Source organism: Cupressus sempervirens, chromosome 3 (assembly GCF_028749045.1).
Source record: "Cupressus sempervirens isolate cs-2001-9-10 chromosome 3, ASM2874904v1, whole genome shotgun sequence".
NCBI lineage: Eukaryota > Viridiplantae > Streptophyta > Pinopsida > Cupressales > Cupressaceae > Cupressus > Cupressus sempervirens.
In genome coordinates, this window is record NC_143120.1 from 355,033,713 (window position 1) to 355,057,627 (window position 23,915).

The 23,915-nt window shown below is 31.3% G+C and overlaps 1 pseudogene; it reads right to left on the reverse strand.

Moving 5' to 3' along the window:
- The window catches only part of LOC149566451 (flavone 3'-O-methyltransferase 1-like), a 65,689-nt pseudogene extending 55,104 nt beyond the window's left edge, over positions 1-10,585 (reverse strand).
- Between the last annotated feature and the right edge of the window lie 13,330 nt (positions 10,586-23,915).

The window sequence follows — 23,915 nt, forward strand, 5'->3', positions numbered from 1 at the left end:
CTAGTGGTGTCTTTAGATAGTTTGTGTTTAGTCATTGTTTTTTTTTTGTTTGACAATGAGGGTTCTTCTCTTTTTTATTGTTTTGATTCCTCCTTCTCTTCTTTATTGTTGGGATTCTTCCGAAGGTGTGTGGAGGATCTTGGCATTCCTCATTTTTTTGGGGTTTTGAGTACCCTTATTTGGTTTGAGGATCTCTCTACTTCTTTGGAGATGCTTTTTGTTTAAGACATTTTGAGGTTCAAGATCCTCTTCTTTCTTGTATTTTGTACCTTACTTTTTTTATTAGGAGGATATTGGAAGTTTTCTTAGTTAATTTAATCTTGTGGTTTAAGGGTGGCTTTTATAGCTGGAAGAGTTTGGTGATTTAAAGATTTCAAACTTTGGAGGCATCCTCCATTTTCTCTAATGCCCCGTTCTTGTGAGGATGTCTTTGATGAGATGGTGGTACTCCATCTTGTGGAGTTTTTCCTCATCCTCTTTCATATACACTTGTTCCCTATGGAGATGGATAAATCATCTATGGAGATGGTGCTCTTCATTTTGGGTGAATTTGGTGGTGGTTGGGAGTGGTTTGGTGGTGATCCATGTTTCTAGTCTTCATATTTTTATTGGTTATCTTGGAGGGCTTTAATATCCTTAAAGTCCCTTTGAGGTGGAATCCATTTCTATGGAAGTAGAAGGTGAACTATATTGGGTGTTTGGTTTTTTTCTCTATAGGTTTTGTTTTTTATTTAATAGTTTGGGGTTATTCCTTATACCCCTTTTATGAGCTAGTTCCTTCAATTTTATTATTTAGCTCTAGTTGTCTTGTCCTTTTGATGCTTGTTGACCTCTTTTTATGATTTTTTGTTCCCTCCCTTTTCTTTATGAAGGTGATGGGGGGTAAGCTTCTTATTAGGTATGAAGAGGTGTTCTTTGTCAACATGATATTTAATGGAATCTCTCATTAGCTCTCATTTGGGGCTGATAATATTTTGGGCTATGACTACTATGTATGTTTATGCCCATCATTTGGGATTACTTTGATTTGCCAAATATTTTTGTATTTAGATTTAGCTTTCTTGGATACTTAGGGCTTTGTTTGTGTAATTTTTGAAGATAATATTTTTTTGAACTTTTAGAGAAACATGAAAATGAGTATAAATATTATAATTCAAAATTTGAATCATACTAATCAAATTTTATATTATCCTTTTGATTTGACATGGGAAAAACTTGCTAATTTTTTTAATTTTATTTTAACACACACACACACACACACACACACACACACATACATGTATGTGTGTGTGTGTGTGTGTGTATATATATATATATACATACATACATACATACATACATACATACATACATGTATGTATATACATATACATAGATATATGTATATATATTTATATGAATATGTATGTATTTATGTATATCTATATATATGTGTGTGTGTGTGTGTGTGTGTGTGTGTATATGTATGTATGTATGTATGTATGTATGTATATCTATATGTATATATATATATATATATATATATATATATATATATATATATATATATACATACATATATCTACATATATATATACATACATATATATACATACATACATATATATACATATATATAAACACACACACACACACACACACACACACACACACACACACACATATATATATAAAGGTTCAAAATTTTAAGGTTCTCTAGTTATAAGAAATTATAAGAAACTAAAGTCCATAATGCTATTATGAAAATTATATGCATAACCACAAGAAAACTAAATATTTTCAAATTTAGTGAAGGATATTTAACAAACAATACACCCTTACCTAGAAATATATCATTTACTAAATTTATTATTAGTTGTATATAGTATTATTTTAAAAAAAATGAGATTTTAAAATGGTACTTCATCTTTATATAAAAATAGATCTTAAGATCGAGATGCTTCATAAATTAATTGAAAGGAAAATTTACATTATTGTATCTTGAGTATAGTTTAATTCTTTGATACCTCTATAAGGACTTAGAGAAAGGGTAGTTTCATGATATTGTAGCTCTTGAATCCTACTTTGTAAAATAATTGTCTAAACTCTTCCTCACTTCTTCTTTTTGACCTATAGTATAAAGCATCATATGCATATCAAATAGTAAACCTAATGGATTCAAACTTCCTTTTGAACCATCAAGTAGTGCATCAACAATTAGAACCTTCCCATCTTTAGGCATTGCTTCATAAATTCTCTTCAAAATATCTATGCAATAATCATCCCAATCATGCAAAATCCACTGCAGTAATAAAAATAATAATTTAACCTTTAAGAAACTAATAAATTTATAAAAAATAAAAAATAAATTGAAGAATTATAAAAGAATGTATTAAATTGTAACCATTGACGTACTGGAAAAATGAATTTAAAACAAACTAAATCGTATTCTTTCCTAAAGTTCAATATTTTTACCTTACTAAAAATTGCATCTCAATGAGGAATTCGATATAAAATGTTTCCACCTATATGGTTCACTCCTAGAATAGAAAACTGACATCTATTTAGTATCTTTATTCTAATATGCACAACTTGTCACACCAATAAAAAATAAAGCAAAAGTAATCACTTTTTCATGACTTAATTGAGATGGGGTCTCATACCATGTATGGGAGGTGCAGTTGCAATGACTTGAGTCAGGTCTGTTGGGATGAAAAATTACATGCTTCATTTTTAGTCCCATTTCAAAATTTGATAAATCAAGCCCCATAAATGCTTGTGTAATTGATAGACCTTTAAAACCCTTAAGATGTTCAATGTTTCTAACACCTTCCATTCAATTTGCCTAAATGTTCCATGATGACAATTTGTCATTCTGAGTTATCTGACAAAGTCTTATTTTGAACCAATCCTAAATCTACTTTCTACCCCAATTAATATGCAGAATCCAGTCAAGAACTTATTACTTTATGCAAATTTGCCACATCTTTTGAAATCCTTTAGCCCCTTCTCAAATTCTTGCTTAGGGCATGCCTTTTAAACCTTAGGCAAGTATGAAATAATGTTTTGTTAAATCTGTTTTAAGTTTAAGGTAATCATGGTTTACGTGGTTTTAAATCTAAAAGAGTTTCATTTCAAACTTACCATGCAAGTCTCGGTGATCATTGATCTTGTTCAGATCGATTGACCTTGCATTCCCACATTTTCAAGATGTGAGGCCGTTACAAAATGTGAGGAACCACGAAGAGGGCACGTAGCACAGTTTGATTACGTGGGTCTAAAATATTTCAAAGATTGATTCACCATTGATCTTGGGTAGATCAATAGATGCCGCTTGCCCGTAAGATGAAGCTAAGCATGGTTTAAACAAAGTGGGCAAGTGCCATAAGTGACATCTGTCCCTTGTGAAGACACAAGGGGTATCAATACGAATGAAGACGACAAGTTATGAACATCGTTGATCTGTGAGAGATCGATGAATGAAGCACACCTGCATTTTCAAGATGTGCAAAAGATAAACATTGCAAGAATGCCACCTTGCGATGCATGGCATAGTGGGACCAAGCGTGGAAGTGACGATCTCATGGGCAGGGAAGTTTTGAATGTTGTAGTCAGGTTTGTCAAAGCACATGCATTAAAAGGTGATTTCTCATTGGTTAGGATCATTTTAGTGGGACACCAAATATAGAAATCTTGAATCACCATCGATTTAAGCCAGCATCAAGGGCTAGCGTTTGTCCACATTAAGGAATCTCAGTATGTTTTTAATAATGCGGGTAAACAGGTTGTGGACACGTATCACAATTAACCAAGTCATGCCATTTTGAAATGCCATGTGTTTTGTGATAAAGGAACAGTGCAATGGTTATTGAAGAGTTTTCCAGCAACCGTTGATCTTCTTTAGATCGATGAAGGGCGCTGGCCCACTTTATCAACATGTAGGGAGATTAAGGAAAGTGGGAATGCGTTGTAAAGACATGTGTACCTGGTGATATCAAGTCCTGCCTTATGAGCTTACATAGATCTTTCTTGACTGTTGATCTTAGTCAAATTAACTATCGGTGCATTTTTGCTTTATGAAAATGCTCGCAAGATAAGAAATGCGGGAATGTGCAAACCTAACACATGGGATGGACTCAGGTTGTTGATTCAATTAAGATCTACGGCTCTTGCACATTTGCATTTCTTAGAAGCAAGAAGCACCAACTAAAAGAGGAATTGCACACATGGCTAATTATGATTGGGTTCTTTTGGACCAGCGTGTCTAGTGGATTTTGAAGTCATCATGTTCACAGCTTCGACTTGTAAGATCTTCAGGATCGACGATGCATATTTTACTATTGAAGGTGGTGTCATTTTGCATATTAATGAGATTTGAAAACCTTCACATGTGAAAGTGAAGAACAAAATGTAACAGGTAAGATTTTCCCAAGTTCAACTTGTGCAAGTAGAAATTCATGAGTCACCTCTGAACAAAAAAAATTACGGCTAGGATTGAGATAAATTTGGCATGAGTGTCAAGTAGTTGGCTCAAGGATAAAGTGTAGAGTTACAGAGATAAAAAGAAAAGGCTTCAAGTAAGTTTGTACACCACAGTCTCTGCGATTTTCAGTCTTGTGTGATTTATTCAAAAGATGATTCTAAAGATTTCACTAAGTCTGAGGGTGTGGATAGCAGAAGGATTGCTTGTTAAGAGTAATTGGTCCTGGAGCACTGATAGTTTAAAAAATGATTTATTTATTTTCAAAGGATGGTTTGCAAAAGGAAAATGGTTAGCTTCATATGCCTGTGTATGGTTTTTGGATAGAGGAAAGCTAGTAATCAAGTGTCGTAGTCAAGTCACCAGGGTGGTAAGAAGGACAAGGAACAAACATGGTAAACTAACAACCTATTCAGCAATAACATCATCTTTTAAACAAATTTTCAAAACATCTTAGTTTGATGCCAGGGTAGCAGAAATATTTGAGACCCTGTGCATAGTTTTGGAAGAGGGTGAAGAAGATTTTATACCTTTGGGTATAGTCTTTTTCATTTTTTGTGTGCATACCCACTTTTTGTGTCAGTGGATGGAAAATTTTGGCAGGAAGTTGGTTGAGGAAGCAAACGTGGCTGGGGATTAGAGGATCCCTATTTTATTATTTTTAATAGCCACATTATTTTTTGGCTTTTGTACTACAAGCTAAGTAATGATTTTGTTATTTCTAAAGCCTAGCATGATTAGTAAGGAGTGGGAAGTAAAGATGATTCTCATTCAATAGTCATCTTGACAAAAACAATGAGCCTAGGTTGGTGCATATTTTTCAGAGTTGATTTTGTCATTGATGGGGTGGTCTTAGCAGTTGCGCACACAACAAATCAGTGGTAGAGCCAAGTCAGCAAAAGGTTGTAACAGAAAGGAGCCTACAAGAGAATATTTGATCTGCGTGATGTTCTGTTAATCATTCTTCTTCTTTTTCTATTATAAACTTGTGATATCTTTTGTAAGGGACACTTGTCAGTTCTCTACACCTGAAGCTTGTTGCATCTCACAGTGTTTAAGTGAGATCCCAAGGCTAGAGAAAGGGGTTGTTGGTTGGTTTTCAATTTCTAGTTCTTGGAGCTCTGCGCAGGTTATAAAAGCCACACACCCAACATATCTTGTATGAACAACATATGGATTTTATAGATAGTTCTGATATAGTAGTGTGATCTTGTATCATGTTTTATGCATTCCTAATGTTCTTATTTCAAGGAGATAAATACAATGTGCAAAAGGTTTTGAATTTCAATATAATTCTGTCTCCTTTCTTGTTGAATTTGTAATTTTATATGTTCAAGAACAAAGAGCTTGAACCTATTTGCAATTGTCCAGTTGTATGTTTGAGGTTTGCTTGCCTTTGACTCAAGGTGTCATATAATTGCTTGTGGTTTCAGACAAGGTTGCAGATTCATTAAGAAGGATGTGTGAAAATATGGGGTTATATTGGATATTGTTGTTTAATTCATAAGGTGAACAGACTAAACATGAATGTCTCAACATATGCCATATGTTGATTGATGCTCAAGGATGTGTAATTTTGAAGTATAGGATTTCCCTAATGGATAAGGCACTGGTCATTTGTAGGATCATTAAGTTTTGCTACATATTGGACATGCTATCTTTTCTCAATACAAATCAATCATTTTCCCTTCATGTTGAAAGGTATTCAAAGTAAAACCCGCACTTAGCTTTCTAGTTTCATGAGTCATGTTCGTAGCTATTTCATGCTTGTGATCTCTTGGTTAAGCATAGAAGAATTAGGGGTTTCATCTGCTATCATAGATCCTGATTATGTTTATTACACTGGTACCATATAAAGAATCTATAGGTCTACCTGCCTAGGTTTTGCAGAGCCTGAAGAAGAAGAAGGGTCAAGCCTTATAGTTGGCCTGATGTATGAATGGGCATGTTGAAAATGGGAGTTAGCTGCCCCTAGATGTGTTTTGTTCTCATCAGGGTAATTGAAAGCCGGTAACATTTTCAAACACCAACAAGGTCAAAGTTAATGCCCCAAATGTGCAAATGTTCAACAACTATGGTAGACAGCGCAGAGCCCACTCCTCCAGCTACATCAACAATACTATTAAAACTCCTGAACCCATCATAAATCTTCACCACAGAAGCCATGACATCTTTTGTATGACAACCAATGCCCTCATTAAAAAGCTCGTTGGCTTCAGCATTTGAGCTCACATAATCCCACGGGCTCATGCCATAGACTTTCATGAAGGGATGATACCCTTCGAAGACAGCATAGAAAATGGTGAAGAGTATCCATGTAAACTTTCTCTGTTACCAACATCAGAAATGACACACATGAATCTCTGTTTTCATCCTTCACTAGCAATTCAGAAACACTGTTCAAACCATATTTCATTTGCTTGGTTTGGTCATCCACATCTTCAGTGAAAACCCCACAAGAAGTCAGCATTCTCAAAATCCTAAACAAGTATTCCTTTTGTGGAACCTTATTCTTCGTGGAAGCACAAATGTGTTCAGCGATTTCATCCACAGAAAGAGGATTTTGTTTCCCATGTGTAGCTATGATTTGTGGGATGATGTGTAATTGGAATTTTAGAGATCGGAATGATTCAGTCATCGTTTTTCTCCCTTTTATAGATGAAAAAATTGTTCAAGGGTCACACTAGAGAGGAATGCTTCCCAATAAGTCATACAAAGTGACAGTAGTGTACGTTTAATTTAAAGACCTTGCCAATGTTCATTTGATCACTAATTTATCGTTTTCTTTTTAGTACATTTAACTTTCAAGTATTCCACTTTCTTAAACTATTTATGATATAAAGTTTTCCTCCTAAATTTTCCCAGTCCAGGCTAAAATTCCACGACTGATGTAGCAGTCTTGTCATTTGGATGATGGTGTCAGCATTGAGGGTGCAACTTGGTGCTCAAAAATTGACGCTCCAGGGAAGCATTTTGGCACCGACAAAGAAAAAAAGAAGAGAAGATTTTCAACTCATACATTTCTTTGCTAAAAGTTTAGCACTGGAATCTAATACTTGTGATTAAGAAAAAAACATTCAAAATATAGCCACTTTTATAAAATTCGGCATTGCTGGAAATGTGCTAGAAAACGTATTGTTACCATGATGTGGATGGCACCTTGCCTCTGTTACCATCACCATCACCATCAGCATTGGTGGTGTGTAGAACCAGTTGCATGGTGTTCGAATATAGGCACCAAGCAAATGTAACTAGTCTATGAATGTAGGCACTGTCTGGTGTGGTATTAGAAGTGATTCCAGGTTAGAAATGTTTGAACAACATACATTTTATGGAATTATTACAGTTTTTTCCGATTCTTCGAAGCGATATGTGGGGGATTTAAATATTACGCTTACCATATATTTGCAACGATTTAGGGTTTCTTTCCCAATTCTTTCCTTAATGAGCTTTGAATCCGAACTATTTTTAATATATCTATCTAACATATAGTTGCAATGATTTAGGGAAGCTTTGAAAAAATAAATTTAATTAATAATAGTTAAAAACAAAATTTAATAAAAAATTAGTTCATGAAATGGTGAGGGTCATGGGAACTATTTCTTACAAAAGCACAATATGGAAATCTATTTGTTGTCTGGTCTTGACAAAAATCCACGTCTTTGATTGACACATTAGGAGAGATCCCATATATTGATCTTACATTATATCTAACTCAAGCTCTATAAACTAAGTTTTACCCAAAAAAAAAAAAAAATACTTAACAAAGACTTTTTCCTGGGAGCTCTTTTCAAAACAATAGTCCCTACCTATTATAAAAATTTAAAAGTACAAGTTAGAAGAAAATAAATTATTAGATATAGTGAAATGAAGATATTCATTTGTTTGATATATTTGCAATTGAATTGTTTCCTATTTAATTTTCTATTTAGTTTTTGTGTCAATTCTGAGTTAGAAACAAGTTGTGAAAGTTTAGTAATTCTAATACAAAGATATCACAAATTTTGTACAAAATTAAATAAATTAATATTTCCAATTAACTAAGTTGCTGTGAATGCGATGATTGGAAAGTGTTTCCTATACATATAATAAACATCTTATTCATATCCCCTAAAAAATCTAGTATCTACAATAGAAGGCACAAAGATCTATGATTGTTTATTTAATGATACTAAAAATCATTAAAGAAATTTAAGTTGAGTTATTGCTTCTTCTTGCAACATATTGCAAATTGATTTTCCTATATTTGAGTGAAAAAAATACATTTGAGATTTTTTGGAATTGTATAATCAAGTTGTCCAAATATTCCAAACTGATTTTTCTTTAAGTAAATTGCATTTGAGAATTCATTTTGCAGATTACATGGATAATAGATTATAATAAGAGAAAATTCAGTAGCACCTTGGTGGCATTTTTGTATTCTAGAAGTGAGAAATTGAATCCAAGGTTGACTGTGAAAAAGTTGTAGTTGATACAACATTGAAATTAAATCCAAAAGCCAAAGTAGAGAAGCTTTTGGAAATCTTTTTCCCCAAGCATGAAATGTACGTGATTGCCTTGTAAGTGAAATAATGTATAAATTTTAAAATAAAAAAATTAAATATAAATTCTTAAAGAAAATAGAATAATCAACAAATAAAAGCTATGCAATTACAATTTTAATCTGTGAGCTGAAATCCAATCTCTTCTCTACTCAAGATATGCCTTGGTTGTAGATTTAATGAAAAAAATCAGCCATTTAAAGAATTGAGTTTTTCCTTTTGATGGATCTAACATACTTCCAATCTATTTAAGGTTTTTGTTGTTTCCACATGGTATTTTTATTTAATAGTAACTATGATTATTGCATATATTCCTATCAAAGGAGAAATTGCAATTTAAAATTGTCTTTTTTAGAGATTTTGAGTTTGACATTTTTCTGATCTTACTTGCAATTTTTGTATATTAAGCTTGTCGTTGTTTTTTAATGTATTTTAATTTAATAGTAATTATATTATTGCACTTATTTTGATAAAAGGGTCTTGGAATCAATCCCAAGAAAGGTTATGCTTTTGTGTGTGGGGTGCTCAAAGACCTATTTTAAAAATATAAATAATATTTCTTAGGCATTGCTACTATTAATTTTATCATATTATGTGATGAGAAACTTGTAGATTTTGAAAGTTGAGGATAGGTATGGGAAATACTCTATAGATAATCTTGGTTAGACATTGCTACTGTAAATTTCATCATATTATGGGTGAGAAACTTGTAGCTTTTGAAGGCTGGGCATAGGTATCGAAAATACTTTGTCGAAAGCATATCATACCACAGATGTTTTTATGTGCTCACTGCCAATGATTAGTAACCAAGACTAGATGTTGCCTTCAGAACAATATTATTAGTCAAATTTGACATAGATTCAGTTACACATAATAAAGGATGACTATCTAGTTTGTTGCATAGCCACTTATATTAGGACATGAATTTTCTATTGGATGAAAAATGTTATGTTGGACATGCTCAATTTAATCTTCTTCAAAGGACTATAGATATATTTAAATATTTATATTTATAATAAAATGATGACAAGGAAGCTTGGGAATGGAAATTGGCTGTTATACCTATATGGTGCCAACCAGACTAAAGCTTGTAAATTGGGGAATAAAGACAGTAAAAGGTGTCTGAGTCATCAAATTTTTGGCTCACCGACTATGATGGGACAAGATGGATGCCCGGAATGTGTGAATGCTCAGCAACTATGGCAGACATTGTAGAGCCCACTTCTCCATCAACATCAACAGTACTCTTCAAACTCCTGACTCCATCATACACCTTCACCACATTTTCCATGACATCATTCGTATGGCAAGCCATGCCCTCATTAAAACTCACATAATACATGTTCAAACCATATTTTATTTGCTTGGTTTCGTCATCTACATCTTCAGTGAAGCCAACAATCTAAAAATCCTAAACAACTATTCCTTCTAGGCAGAAATGTGTTCAGCAATTTCGTCCACAGAGAGGATTTTGTTTCCCATGTGTAGCTATGATTACTGGGATGCTAAGCAGGACAGCAGCTTTGAGAGCCATGGGCTTTGCAGCAGAAAGCATCATCTCATAAAGATGGAGATGGGCTTCCATTTTCATAATATGAGCTGAAGAAATTGGAATGATTCAGTCAAAAAATTTAATCCCTTTCATAGATAGAAAACTCTGTTCAAGGGTCACTGAGATGAATGCTTCGAAAATTCTGTCACCTCGTGGGCTAGAGAAATGTTCTCAGATTTCGGTAACCCACATTTAGTTAAAAATTTTCGCTAATGTTCATTTGATGACTAATTTATCGTTTTCTATTTGGGTAAGTTTTCCAACTCTAAACGAAAAGAGTGATGTATAATGTCTGGTCATGTATAACACAAATGGATCATATAGTCATCATGCTGTCAGCTTTGAGGGTGCGACATTTGCGCTCTAAAATTGACAACCTGGCACCAACAAAGAAAAGAAACAGTGAACACCAACTCCTTTCAGATGCGTATCTATATAATTAGTCTGTCCTATCTTTTAGGTTTCACATGTAGCCACCTCGGTGCCTAAAATTTCTCCGTGTGATTTATACATTTCTTTGGTATATGTTTAGCATTGGAATCTAAGATTGAAATTCAACGTCCTTACAAATTTAGTTTTTTGACATTATGATTTAATTTGATTTTAGGGGATGATAATATGTTTATTATTTGTTGTTTATTGAGTTATGTGGGTATTCTTATAATTTAAGTGGCGAAGGGTGTTACAATGTTAAATTTCTGTAAAGGAGCATAGATTTGGAGAGACATCTTTGAGAAAATTCATTCATGTTTCCTAAGTAGAAATAATTCTCCTATGATGTAGACTGCAATGATTCATGACTAAAGAAGCTCTAGTTGTTCCATTATCATGTGGTGAACAATGGATATGAGAAGGAAAACTATCTAGATGACCTATGAAAAAGCACATAATGTGTTTCTTTCATAATCCAATATCTGCTATAGGTGGGCAGGCTCCAACAAAAACCATGTTGTCTTGCCCTTGAATCTAGATAATAACATTGAAGGAAATAAAAGCTTTATTGAACACTAAAAAAAAAGTATAAATAGAATTACTAAATAGTATGAACAAAATTATTAGAAAAAATAAGAATATTAATACCTTTTCATAAGGTAAATAAAATCTATAACTTCAAAATATTCTTAACTTTCATATACTTGAAACTGATTTTAGGTCAATTGTCTAAAATAATCCTATCCATATTTTTAGTTCATGAAGTATATTTGTATGTTCTTGGCCTACTTGGTAAGGTTGAGTGTTCTAGTGGATCTTGAGTATGATTGTTGGATCATGGCGTGTTGGAGATGACTTTTTGGCTCCACCCTATGTCTTAATTGATATATCTTTAATCACATTGGAAATTATAATTCATTTTCATAATTGATGTACAAGTTCAACGATAACCTTGTTGATGTTAATGTTATGTATATAATAATGAAAAAAATCATTTAAATGGAATAAATTAGTGTGTTTGATTAAAAGTAAGGAAAGTGTGTGAACATGTTGTACCACATATGAATAAAAAGGGTATGAGTGGAATATATTATGAGGATAGAGAGTAGATTTACTTTATTAGAGTTGGACTGAAATATCATAGATGTTATCATTAGGTTCATAATCTAGTGGATTATTATCCATAGTATATTGTAGTCCATCTCAAGGTTTCTTCCCTTGTTGCAATAAACTTTGTTCTCATAAGAGTTGTTTTCCTTTCCTTCCTTATGCTCTTCACATTTTTGTGTCAAGTATCCTTTCTATATTTAGAGGCTTATTTGGTGAAAATTCCTTGACCACTTCTTCATTCTTGTCTATGTGGACACCTAATCTACTAATTGCATCAAGATATCCTTTCATGGTGATAAGCATGCAATATTAAAAATAGGTAACATTCTAATATTATTAGGAAACTTTAATTTATAGACATTTGGACCAAATTATTGAATAGTCCTCCAAGGACCAATATTCCATATCATTTGTAAGTATGTCTACCCTCATGTAGCCTCTATTTTTTGAGTTCATCACATACCAAATAACATATTTGAAGCTAGACATCCCTTATTTTCTTATACACCTGGTCTTTGTACTTCTAAGTAGATTTGTATAATGTGGCCTCTACCTAATTATGGATTTATTTGATACTCTCTACAATTTTCTCCCAATAAGAAGTAATTTTGCTTTTATTTGGTAAGTCCCTATATTCAAACACTGCTCCTTGATCTGATTGATATAAAATCTAGAAAAGTTCTTTTTCCTATAATTATATTCACAAAATTATTGCATGCATATATTGTAGTCATGGGATAATATTCCACATTCCTCCATATTTTGTTCTAAAGCATCTTATAAAATTATACACTAGCCTATTGAAAAATTCATTATGGCCATCTATTTGGCAATAGAAGATGAAATCATGGACAAATTAGTGCCTAGATTCCTCTAAAAGGTTCTTCAAGAACTTCCATCAAATTTGAGATCTCTATTAAATACTTAAAAAAAAAAATCCATGCATTAGAATAAATATTTTTTGAATAATATGCTTGTGACATATGATTCATGTCATGTTTAATATTACAAGGAAATGAATGCATTATTTTCCTGAACCAAACTAAAACCACAAAGATACTATCAAATCACTAGTGTATTCTAGGAAACTCCATAATAAAACCTCTACTAACAATTTCCAAGATCTAGATGGGAATATGTAGTGGTTCATATATGCCTTCATTTATGTCACTCCTTTGGATTTATGACATGCAATATATGAGTCTACAAATATACTCACATCTAACTTCATTTGTGGCTAGTAATAAAATATCTTCTCTTCCTCTAGTGTTTTATCTAAGAAATAATTCCCACTTAAAATACCATGCTCATTTTTCTTTACAATATTATTCATCATTCAAAACATGGGTATAAAAAGTTAACTTCCATTAAACAAATGGCTACCTTGAACAAAACACTTTTGAGTATTCAAAAATGATATACATTAGAGAGTTAGTAGAAAACCTTCTATATTTCATGAAAATCTTCATCATTTTCATACATATCTTTAAGTGTATCTATGCCCACACTTTTAAACTATAATATGTATTTTACAGTGTGTGCAACAAGATGGTGTGCAAAAAGGGGGGTTTAAGTGGACACATTTTTCTAAAATTAGGTAAATGTGATCTTGGAGGACCCATTTAAGAGTCATGCACTCAAAATGAGAAAATGTGTTAAACAAAAAAAAAAATAGTATTCTGAATCTTGTTTCTAGACTACTAAGGATTTTTAAAAATGGATAAGATTAATAGTATCAAATCCAACATGCATGAAATACTATTCCCATCTTTTGCTGATTTTTGTGTGCTCAACAAAACATATAGTTATATTTAGTATTTTGAAAAACCCTTTGGCAAGATGATAGGTAAGAGTGAGATTTAGAAATTGTATATCTTTTTCATAATTTTTTTATTAGTGCTTTTTTTGCTATGATTTCTTGAAGTTACTCCATCTTGAAATTCTGGTACCTATTCGTGCATTGGGCATAACTTAAATACTATAAAATCAATATTTTAAAAAAAAAAATTGTATAGAATCAAGTGTAGAACAATTATATGTAATTTAGTTTTTATTTTATTATTTTTATAAAAAGTTATTTAAAAAATGGTAGACATATGTTTTAGAGGATTGTCAAGATAGAGATATAGAAAAGTCAACTTCACAATGGTAATCTTGTCCAAAAAATAAAAAAATATATATTGCTATAAAGATAAGAAAATGCATGAGATTATGGTAACATAGTGGATTTTATACAAAGATTCAAATGTCAATTCTATCAAGGAAAGTTTAGCTTTTGGAACTCAAACTTTGGGTATTAGAATCATTTAGTTTTTTTTTTTTTTTTATCAAAATTGTAACCCTTATAGGGAAGACATAATTACAATCCAATAATACAATGTATGGTTGCGATATAGGAGAGAGATTCTTATGGTTGAACCAGAAGTTATATCATCTTGTGAAGAAATGACAAAGACTTCTTTTGAAGGATCTAAGGTACGTTGATTACTTTTACTAAACTTTCTCTTTGATTTTTATAAAGTAGCAAAATTTAGTGATGGGATTTTGTTTGTATGTCAAGAATAGGAAGAAGAATTGTCTTAAATTAAGCTAAGGGTGCATCACCATGATAAATGATGAAATATAAAAAAAAATTCTTCTTGAATGGCTAGACAAATATTGGAGCTCTTGCTGAGATGAAATAAAAATTTACATGTGACAATGATAGCCAATTTAGTGTAGATGTTGAAATAATGAAACATGGTGATAAGAACTCTAGTGAATATATGTTCCATCTTCACCACAATTTTTTTGTGTGGAAGTGTCATTTGCATAAGAAGTTTTCAACGATAGTCCAGTAGTTGTAGGCATCATGAAATCTACAAAAATATTCTTCTTGAATGGCTAGACAAATTATTGGAGCTCTTGCTAATATGACATAAAAATTGACACATGACAATAATAGCCAATTTAGTGTAGATGTTGAAATAATGAAACATGGTGATAAGAACTCTGGTGAATATATGTTCCATCTTCACCACAATTTTTTTGTGACATACTAGTAGCTAGAAGTGTCATCTTCATAAGAAGTTTTCAATGACAGCCCAGTAGTTGTAGGTGTCATCTTCATTAGAAGTTTTCTAAGTACACGTACACTTAAGACCTTATGTCACTACTTGAGCTAGTAGTAGATGGTGAGTATTAATCATCATCATCTAACATAGACTCACATGCATATCATGTGTTAAGTGTAATCAAGGTGAATGTTAACTAGGTCTTCCTATTCTGAACAATCCTAGAAATCCTAAATAAGTATTCCTTCTATGCAAAAATGTATTCAACAATTTCATCCACGTAGAGGATTTTTTTTCCCATGTGTGGCCATGATTTCTCAGATGTTAAGTAGGAAAAAAGCTTTGAGAGCCATGGGATTTGTAGTAGGAAGCATCTAAACTAAAATTTCACGAGTGATGTATAATGCTTGGTCATATATCATCTAATAAAGATGCAGATGAGATTCCATTTTTTTAATTTGAGTTGAAGCGATTGGAATGATTTAGTCAATTTTTTTTCTCCTTTTCATAGACACAAAACTCTATTCAAGGGTCACTGAGATGAATGCTTCCAAAAATTTCTGACATTGTGGGCTAGAGAAATCTTCTCAGATTTCAGTAACCCACATTTAGTTAAATTTTTTTGCTAAAGTTCATTTGATGAATAATTTATTGTTTTCTATTTGGAAAAGTTTTCCAACTCTAAACAAAAAGAGTGATGTTTAATGTATGGTCATATATAACATTAATGGATCATGTAGTCTTGTCATTTAACATTAATGAATCATGTTGTCAGCTTTGAGGGCGCGACTTTGATGCTTAAAATTTGACAAACTGGAACCAACAAAGAAAAAAATAGTGAACACCAACTCCTTTCAAATGTGTGTCTATATAGTTAGTCCATCCTATCTTTTAGGTTTCACATGTAGCCACCTAGGTGCCTAAAATTTCTCTATCATGGCACACTAGCATCTCAATGTTCAATTTCATCTAATTGTCCATGATTATTTGTCTTAGCTTGCAACATATAATAAGAAGTCATCCCACATTGACATTTCATGATTTTATAACATTATTTTATCGCATCATCTTACCATATAGTCTTTCAAATAGGTAGGTTTCAGAACTTATAAATTATGATTATAGAAAAAATAGGGTAGCTATTTATAGAGTGTGATGTTAGAGATGTATCAGATAATATAAGAGTTTAAATGGGGATATGGTAAGAGGTAGCAATGTAGTGATGGTGGAAGGGGTAAAGGATTATGAGATAGACTAGGTATGCAATAGAGATGGGAATAATATAGATATAAAATTTTAAAATATAGATTTTGTCACAATGCATTGACTTATATAGCATGAATGTAGGATGTTGGACTATTTATAAGACATTCAAATTCTTAGACAAATGAATAAATCATGGGCAATCATATTTAAAGAAATTAAAAAAGGTTAGCCACACAAACAAACATTTAAGGAGAATATGAGACTAAAATTATGGCAGCAATTTTGGCAAACAAAATTATAATTATATTTTAATGTTATCTACTCACATTACCAAATATAAAATATTTATCCAAAAACTATGAAGAAAAATAAATTAGTAATTGCATTTAAATATTATTCATTTTGAATTTTACAAGTTAAGCTCATTAAAATTAAATAAGGTCTCTTATATTATTTTAAATATATATATATATATATATAGATAAATTTATTTAAAAAGTATGAATAAACTCTTTAATTCCTTGAAAAAGTAAATAAACAAATAGAAAATAACAAAATTATTTTAAGAGAGTACTAAGAATAAACAATGGATGTATCCATGAAAATATACTTAAATACTTTATAAAACACTAATTCATGTTACTCTTTAAAAAGATCAATATGCTTTTTCAAATGGCATGGTTAAATAGAGATCAAGTTTAATTAATTAGAGGAATTCAACAATTATATATCCTCCACTTTTGTATTTGGTGAAGAATCCATTATTTTTAATTATTATCTATATTATTTTATTAACTATAGAGTGTACACATACAACCTAACCTTAGGAAAAAAATGTCTCTCAAAAGAGCTCACTTTAAAAACCCACAAAAACCTAATAAAATTCAACAAAATAAAAGGGTGGATGGGAGGAAAGACAAACAAGACTAGAGTCACATAATTTTCTATAGCTTTAGCAAGTTTTAGGGTAGTGTTAGGACTAGAGTACCCTAATTTTTTTTCCCTCAATATCCATTTATCTTTTTCCTCATTCTATGCTTGAAAAATAATCTATTCCAATAAAGGATAACATTTTAAGGCTTTGGTCAACCATTTCTAGTGACATTGAATGATTAAAAATATCTACCACAACTTGTCATTTACCTTTCCCAAACTAAAAGCTACCTATAGATAGTACCTCCAAATAATTTATTGAGGTAAATTAATACTTAGTCAATCCACTCATGTTTCCTAAGTAGAAATAAAGCTCCTATGATGTAGGACACAATGATTTAGACTCAAGAAGATTTGGTTGTTCCACTATCATGCTGCAGACAATGGATATGAGAAGGAAAACTATCTAGATGAACTATGAAAAAGAACATAATGTGCTTCTTTCATAATCCAATATCTCCTAGAGGTGAGCAAACTCCAATTAAAACCATGTTGTCTTACCCTTGAATCTGGATAATAACATTGAAGAAAATAAAAGCTTTATTGAACACTAAAAAAATAAGTATGAATTATTAAATAGTATGAATAAAATTATTATATAAAATAAGAATATTAATAACTTTTCATAAGGTAAATAAATTCTATAACTTCAAAATATTCTTAACTTTTATATACTTGAAAGTCATTTTAGATCACTTATCTAAAATAATCCTATGGGTATTTTTATTTTTGGAAGTGCGTATGTATGTTCTTGGTCTACTTGGTAAGATTGAGTGTTGTAGTGGATCTTGAGTATGATTTTTGCATCATGGTGTGTTGGAGATGAATTTTTTGGCTCCACCCTAGGCCTTAATTGACGTGTCTTCAATCACAATGGAAAGTATAATTCATTTTCATAATTGATGTACAATTTCAAAGATGAACTTTTTTATGTTAATGTTATGTATATAATGATGAAAACAATCGTTTAATTGGAATAAATTGGTGTGTGTGATGAAAAGTAAGGAATGTGTGTTAGCATGTTGTACCACATATCAATAAAAAGAGTATGAGTGGAATATATTATGAGGATAGAGAGTTGATTTACTTTATTAGAGTTGTATTGAAATATCATAGATGTCATCATTAGGTTCATAATTTAGTGGATTATTATCCATAGTAGATTGTAGTCCATCGCAAGGTTGTTTACCCTATTGCAATCAACTTTTTTTCTCATAAGGATTGTTTCCCTTTTCTTCCTTATCCTGTTCATGTTTGTGTGTCAAGTATCTTGTCTATCTTTAGAGAATTATTCGGTGAAAATTCCTTGACCAATTCTTCATTCTTGTCCATGTGGACACCTAATGTACTAATTGCATCAAAATATCATTTCATTGTGATAAGCATGCAATATTAAAAATAGGAAAGATTCTAATATTATTAGGAAACTTTAATTTATAGACATTTTGACCAAATTATTGAATAGTCCTCCAAGGACCAATATTTGATATCAATAGTTTATAATGTCTACCCTCTTGTAGCCTCTCTTTTTTGGGTTCATCTCATACCAAATAACTTATTTGAAGCTAGACATCCCTTCTTTTCTTATATACCTAGTCCTTGTACTTCTAAGTAGATTTGTATAATGTGGCTTCTACCTAATTATGGATTTATTTGATACTACTACAATTTTCTCCCCATAAGAACTAATTTGGCTTTTATTTGGTAAATCCCTATATTCAAACACTTCTCTTGGATCTCATCAATATAAAATCTAGAAAAGTTATCTTTCCTATAATTATAATCACAAAATAATTGAATGCATATTTTGTAGTCATAGGATTATATTCCACATTCCTCTATATTTCGTTGTAAGAAATCTTATCAAATTATATACTAGACTATTGAAAACTTCATTATGGCTATTTATTTGGCAATAGAAAAAGAAATCATGGTCAAACTAGTGCCTAGATCCCACTAAAGGGTTCTTCAAGAACTTCCATCAAATTTCACATCTCTATTAAATAATTTGTTCCAAAAAAAATCCATGCATTAGGATAAATATCTTTGAATATTATACTTGTGACATATGATGCATGTCACATGTTATATTACAAGGAAATGAATGCATTATTTTCCTAAAGAAAACTTAAACCACAAAGATACTATCAAGTCACTAGTGTATTCTAGGAAGCTCCATAATAATACCTTTACCAACAATTTCCAAGGTCTAGATGGGAATATGTAGTGGTTCATGTGTGCCTTCATTTTTTGTCACTCCTTTGGATTTATGACATACAATATATGAGTCTACAAATATACTCACATCTAACTTCGTCTATGGCTAGTAATAAAATATCTTCTCTTTCTCTAGTGTTTTATCTAAGAAATAGTAGGACCACTTAAAATACCATTCTTGTTTTTCTTTACAATATTATCTATCATTGAAAACATGGGTATACAAAGTTAACTTCCATTAAACAAAAGGCTTATCTTTAAAAAAATACTTTTGTGTATTCAAAATGATATACATTAGAGATTTCATAGAAAAACCTTTTATATTTCATGAAAATATTCATCACTTTCATACATATCCTTAAGTGCATCTATTCCCACACTTTTAAACTATTATATGTATTTTAGGGTGGGTGCAACAAGATGGTGTGCAAAAAGGGGGATTAAGTGGACACCTTTTTCTAAAATTAGGTAAATGTGATCTTGGAGGACCCATTTGAGAGTCATGCAGTCAAAATGAGAAAATGTTTTAAACACAAAAAATTGTAGTACTCTGAATCTTTTTTCTAGACTACTAAGGATTTTTAAAAATGGATAAGATTAAGATGGTCAAATCCAATGTGTATGAAATACTATGCCCATTTTTTTCTTCTGAAAAACACCGCATAGTTGTTTCCCTACTCTCAAAAAAGCATATAGTTATATTTAGTATTTTGAAAATCCCTTTAGCACAATGATAGGTAATAGTGAGATCTAGAAATTGCATATTTTTTCATAATTTTTTGATCACTAATTTTTTTGCTATGACTTTTTGAAGTGACCTCATCTTGAAATTCTGGTACTTATTCATGCATTGGGCATAACTTGCATCCAAGTAATATAAAATAAATAATTATTGTTTAAAAATTGTATAGAATCAAGTGTAGGAAAATTATATGTAATTAATTTTTCATTTTATTAATTTTATCAAAAGTTATTAAAAAATTGCTAGACACATGTTTCAAAGGATTGTCAAGACATTAATATAGAACCTTGTCCAAAAAGTTTAAAAATTATATGGTCAAAAAGATAAGAAAATGTGTGACATTATGGTGGCGATTTTAGAGATACACACTTCACCATTTGCAAACCTAAAGAAGTCAAAGACAATAATTGATTTTAGAAGTTTAAAAAACATCTAAATGAACAAAAAATGGAGGGAAAACATCAACCTAAGCCTTTAGATAGTTTAAAAGGCCTATTACCAAGCCTAATCATGATCACACTCTTTTCATAACAAAATGAAATGGTGTTATTCTTTGTATGACTAAACTATCATATTATACATAAAGTGATCGTATTATATCCAGTATGACTTTAGTGGAGATAACACAATTGCATTATCTCTATGTAAAATTATAACCAATCATTTAGAGGCCTAATAAGCTTAATTGGGCCCAATTAATGAAGGAACTACCTAAAAATAGAATTGTTTTATCAAAAAAGTGATTGGAGTGAAAATGCACAATGGATTTTATACAAAGATTCAAATGTCAATTCTATCGAGGAAAGTTTAGCTTCTGGAACTCAGACAATGCATATTAGAAGCATTCAATTTTTTTTTCATCAAAATTGCAAACCTTAAAGGGTAGACCTAATTACAATCCAATAATACAATGCATGGTTGGGATATAGGAGAGAGATTCTTGTGGTTGAATGAGAAGATAAATCATCTTTTGAAGAAATGACAAAGACTTCCTATGAAGGATCTGAGGTATGTCAATTAATTTTACTAAACTTTCTCTTTGATTTTATTAGGGAAGACAATTTAGTGATAGGATTTTGTTTGTATGTCAAGAATAGGAAGAAGAAGGGTCTTAAATTAAGCTACGGGTGCAATGGAATAATAAACAAGGAAATCTACAAAAATATTCTTCTTGAATGGCTAGACAAATTATTGGAGCTCTTGCCTAGATGAAATAAAAATTGACACATGAAAATGATAGCTAATTTAGTGTAGATGTTGAAATAATGAAATGTAGTGATAAGCGCTCCGGTGAATATACATGACATCTTCATCATAATTTTTTTTGACATACTAGTAGTTGGAAGTGTCATGTTCATTAGAAACTTTAAATGATAGTCTAGTAGTTGTAAGTGTCATCTTCATTAGAATTTTTCTAAGTACATGTACACTGAAGACCTTATGTCACTACTTGAGCTACAAGTAGATAGTGAATATTAATCATCATCATATATCATAGGCTCACATGTATATCATGTGTTAAGTGTAACCAAGGTCAATTTTAACTAGGTATTCCTAGTCTCAACAATCCTAGAAATCATCACTTCCTATCAATATGCCACTACAACTAGATTTGGAGGGCATGGAAATGAAACCATCATAATCATATATAGTACTCTTAATTTAATATGTTGCAATCATTTTGTCAATTGTAAACCTAAGGTGATTTCTATTGTAACAAATATTTGTACAAGTATTTGATTTTAAGTATGTAGTTATGACTTTGCATCTTAATGGAGTATGTAATATTTATTTAATACTATTTTTTATTTGAAATAAATATTTATCTTGGATTTATCATGAAGCTTTTGTACGACCCTTTAATCCTTATTCATCAAATTATTTAGAGTGGCGAGAGCAAGAACAAGAACATACTAGTAGAAATGGATAGAGGTATCAAGTCAAAATAAAAATAACATTTTTGAATAAAACAAGGTTTGATATGGATTCTAGCAACTAGATTATTTGATTTGTTGTCATCCCTCTTATATATTTTTATAAGATCATGTTATATTTTGTTTTAGTGCACCTTCTTTTTCAAGGTAGCTATAGAGCTTACCACTAAACTATAGATCTATATTTTCATGTAAGTACTCTAAAAGGACAAGGAGGTCTAGTTGAGAGAAAGCTTCAAAATTGACGTGACATTAATTGAGGTGAGATATCTAAGATTACCATAGATCCAATAGATGCTTCTCTTATATTGACAAATATAAGTTCTTTTAGCCACTTGTTGGCCCTACTATATCGAAAGGGGTTATGAGGGTCCTAGTGTGTTAAAAGAGACATTAGGACCCCTTATGATTCCATAAGATCTCTCAAAAAAAAATTTCTAAGTACATATGCACTAAAAACCTTCTGTCACTACTTGAGCTACTAGTAGATGGTAAGTATAAATCTTCATCATCTAACATCTAGGCTCACATGCATATCATGTATTAATCGCAACCAAGGTGAATGATAACTAGGTCCCTAGACAACATATCAATTATTAGAGGAGAAATTTTTATTTCTTCAAAACTAAAATGTATCTCCAACATCATCTTACTAGAGAACTTAATCGTCAAGATGCTTCCCTCCTGGAACCTTATCTTTTCCTCACCTTACTATGAAGGATCTCTCCTCTTAATTATGGAATGCAATTGTTGAAAGAATGTAGAAGAAGATGTCAAGGTGGAAGGGAAAGGTGCTTAGAAATTATGAGAAACTTCAACTCATCACTACTCCTCTCTAGGAGATGAAGGTTTATTTTAGATATCCTTTTTTAAGATCTTGAAAAGGGTTAAGGATATCTTGGAGAAAATTAAAAGATACTTTTAATGATCAGGCACTAAGGAAAAGATGAAAATGAGTCTTTTTAGTTGGGAGAGAGTTTGTAAGCCAAAATCCTAAGGCAGGGTAAATCTAAGGATATTAAGAGATATTAATAGAGCCCTTATTTGGTTTTCTCATTAATCTCATCTCCTATACAAACAGGTATTTTATTTGTGTGTAAGCTTCTAGATAGCAATATTTTCTATGCTTAGTTTTGCTTGAGTTAGTTGTCCTTTATTATTTCTAACATTAATTGTCAACGATGATTTGGAGGGTGTTCATAATGTGCCACTGGGAAATGGTAATGGATATCTTTTACCATAAAATTGTTATGATACATATGTCTTCAAACTTTCCTCTCCCTAGTCTCACTGGTGTGAATTGCATAGTCACCGGGTCTACAAGTGGGAATGGACTCCATAGAATAAGGAGGGTATAATTTCTATAATCCTTCTTCCAAGATTTTATACAATCAACGATGTCTATTTTTTTTTACACAAATTGATTTGCTATATGATAGCTGTTTGTGTACATTTTTAGTATGTGTGATCTTTCCTGACTATGATTATGTGATTCTCTAGATCACAAATACTAATATATAAATCTTAAATACAATTCAATCCAATAATAATAATAACAATAATTGATAACTCTTGGTACCCCAAAGTTGGGAATAGAGGAATAGATTAAGTCTTTGAACTCCTCTAGGGACAAAGACACAATTGTTAAAGAGAACTTGCAGACCCTTGATGTTGGTCAGGAGAAGGAGTGCTATATGGAAACTAATATTGAATAAATTTGAAATGAAATCTTCTCC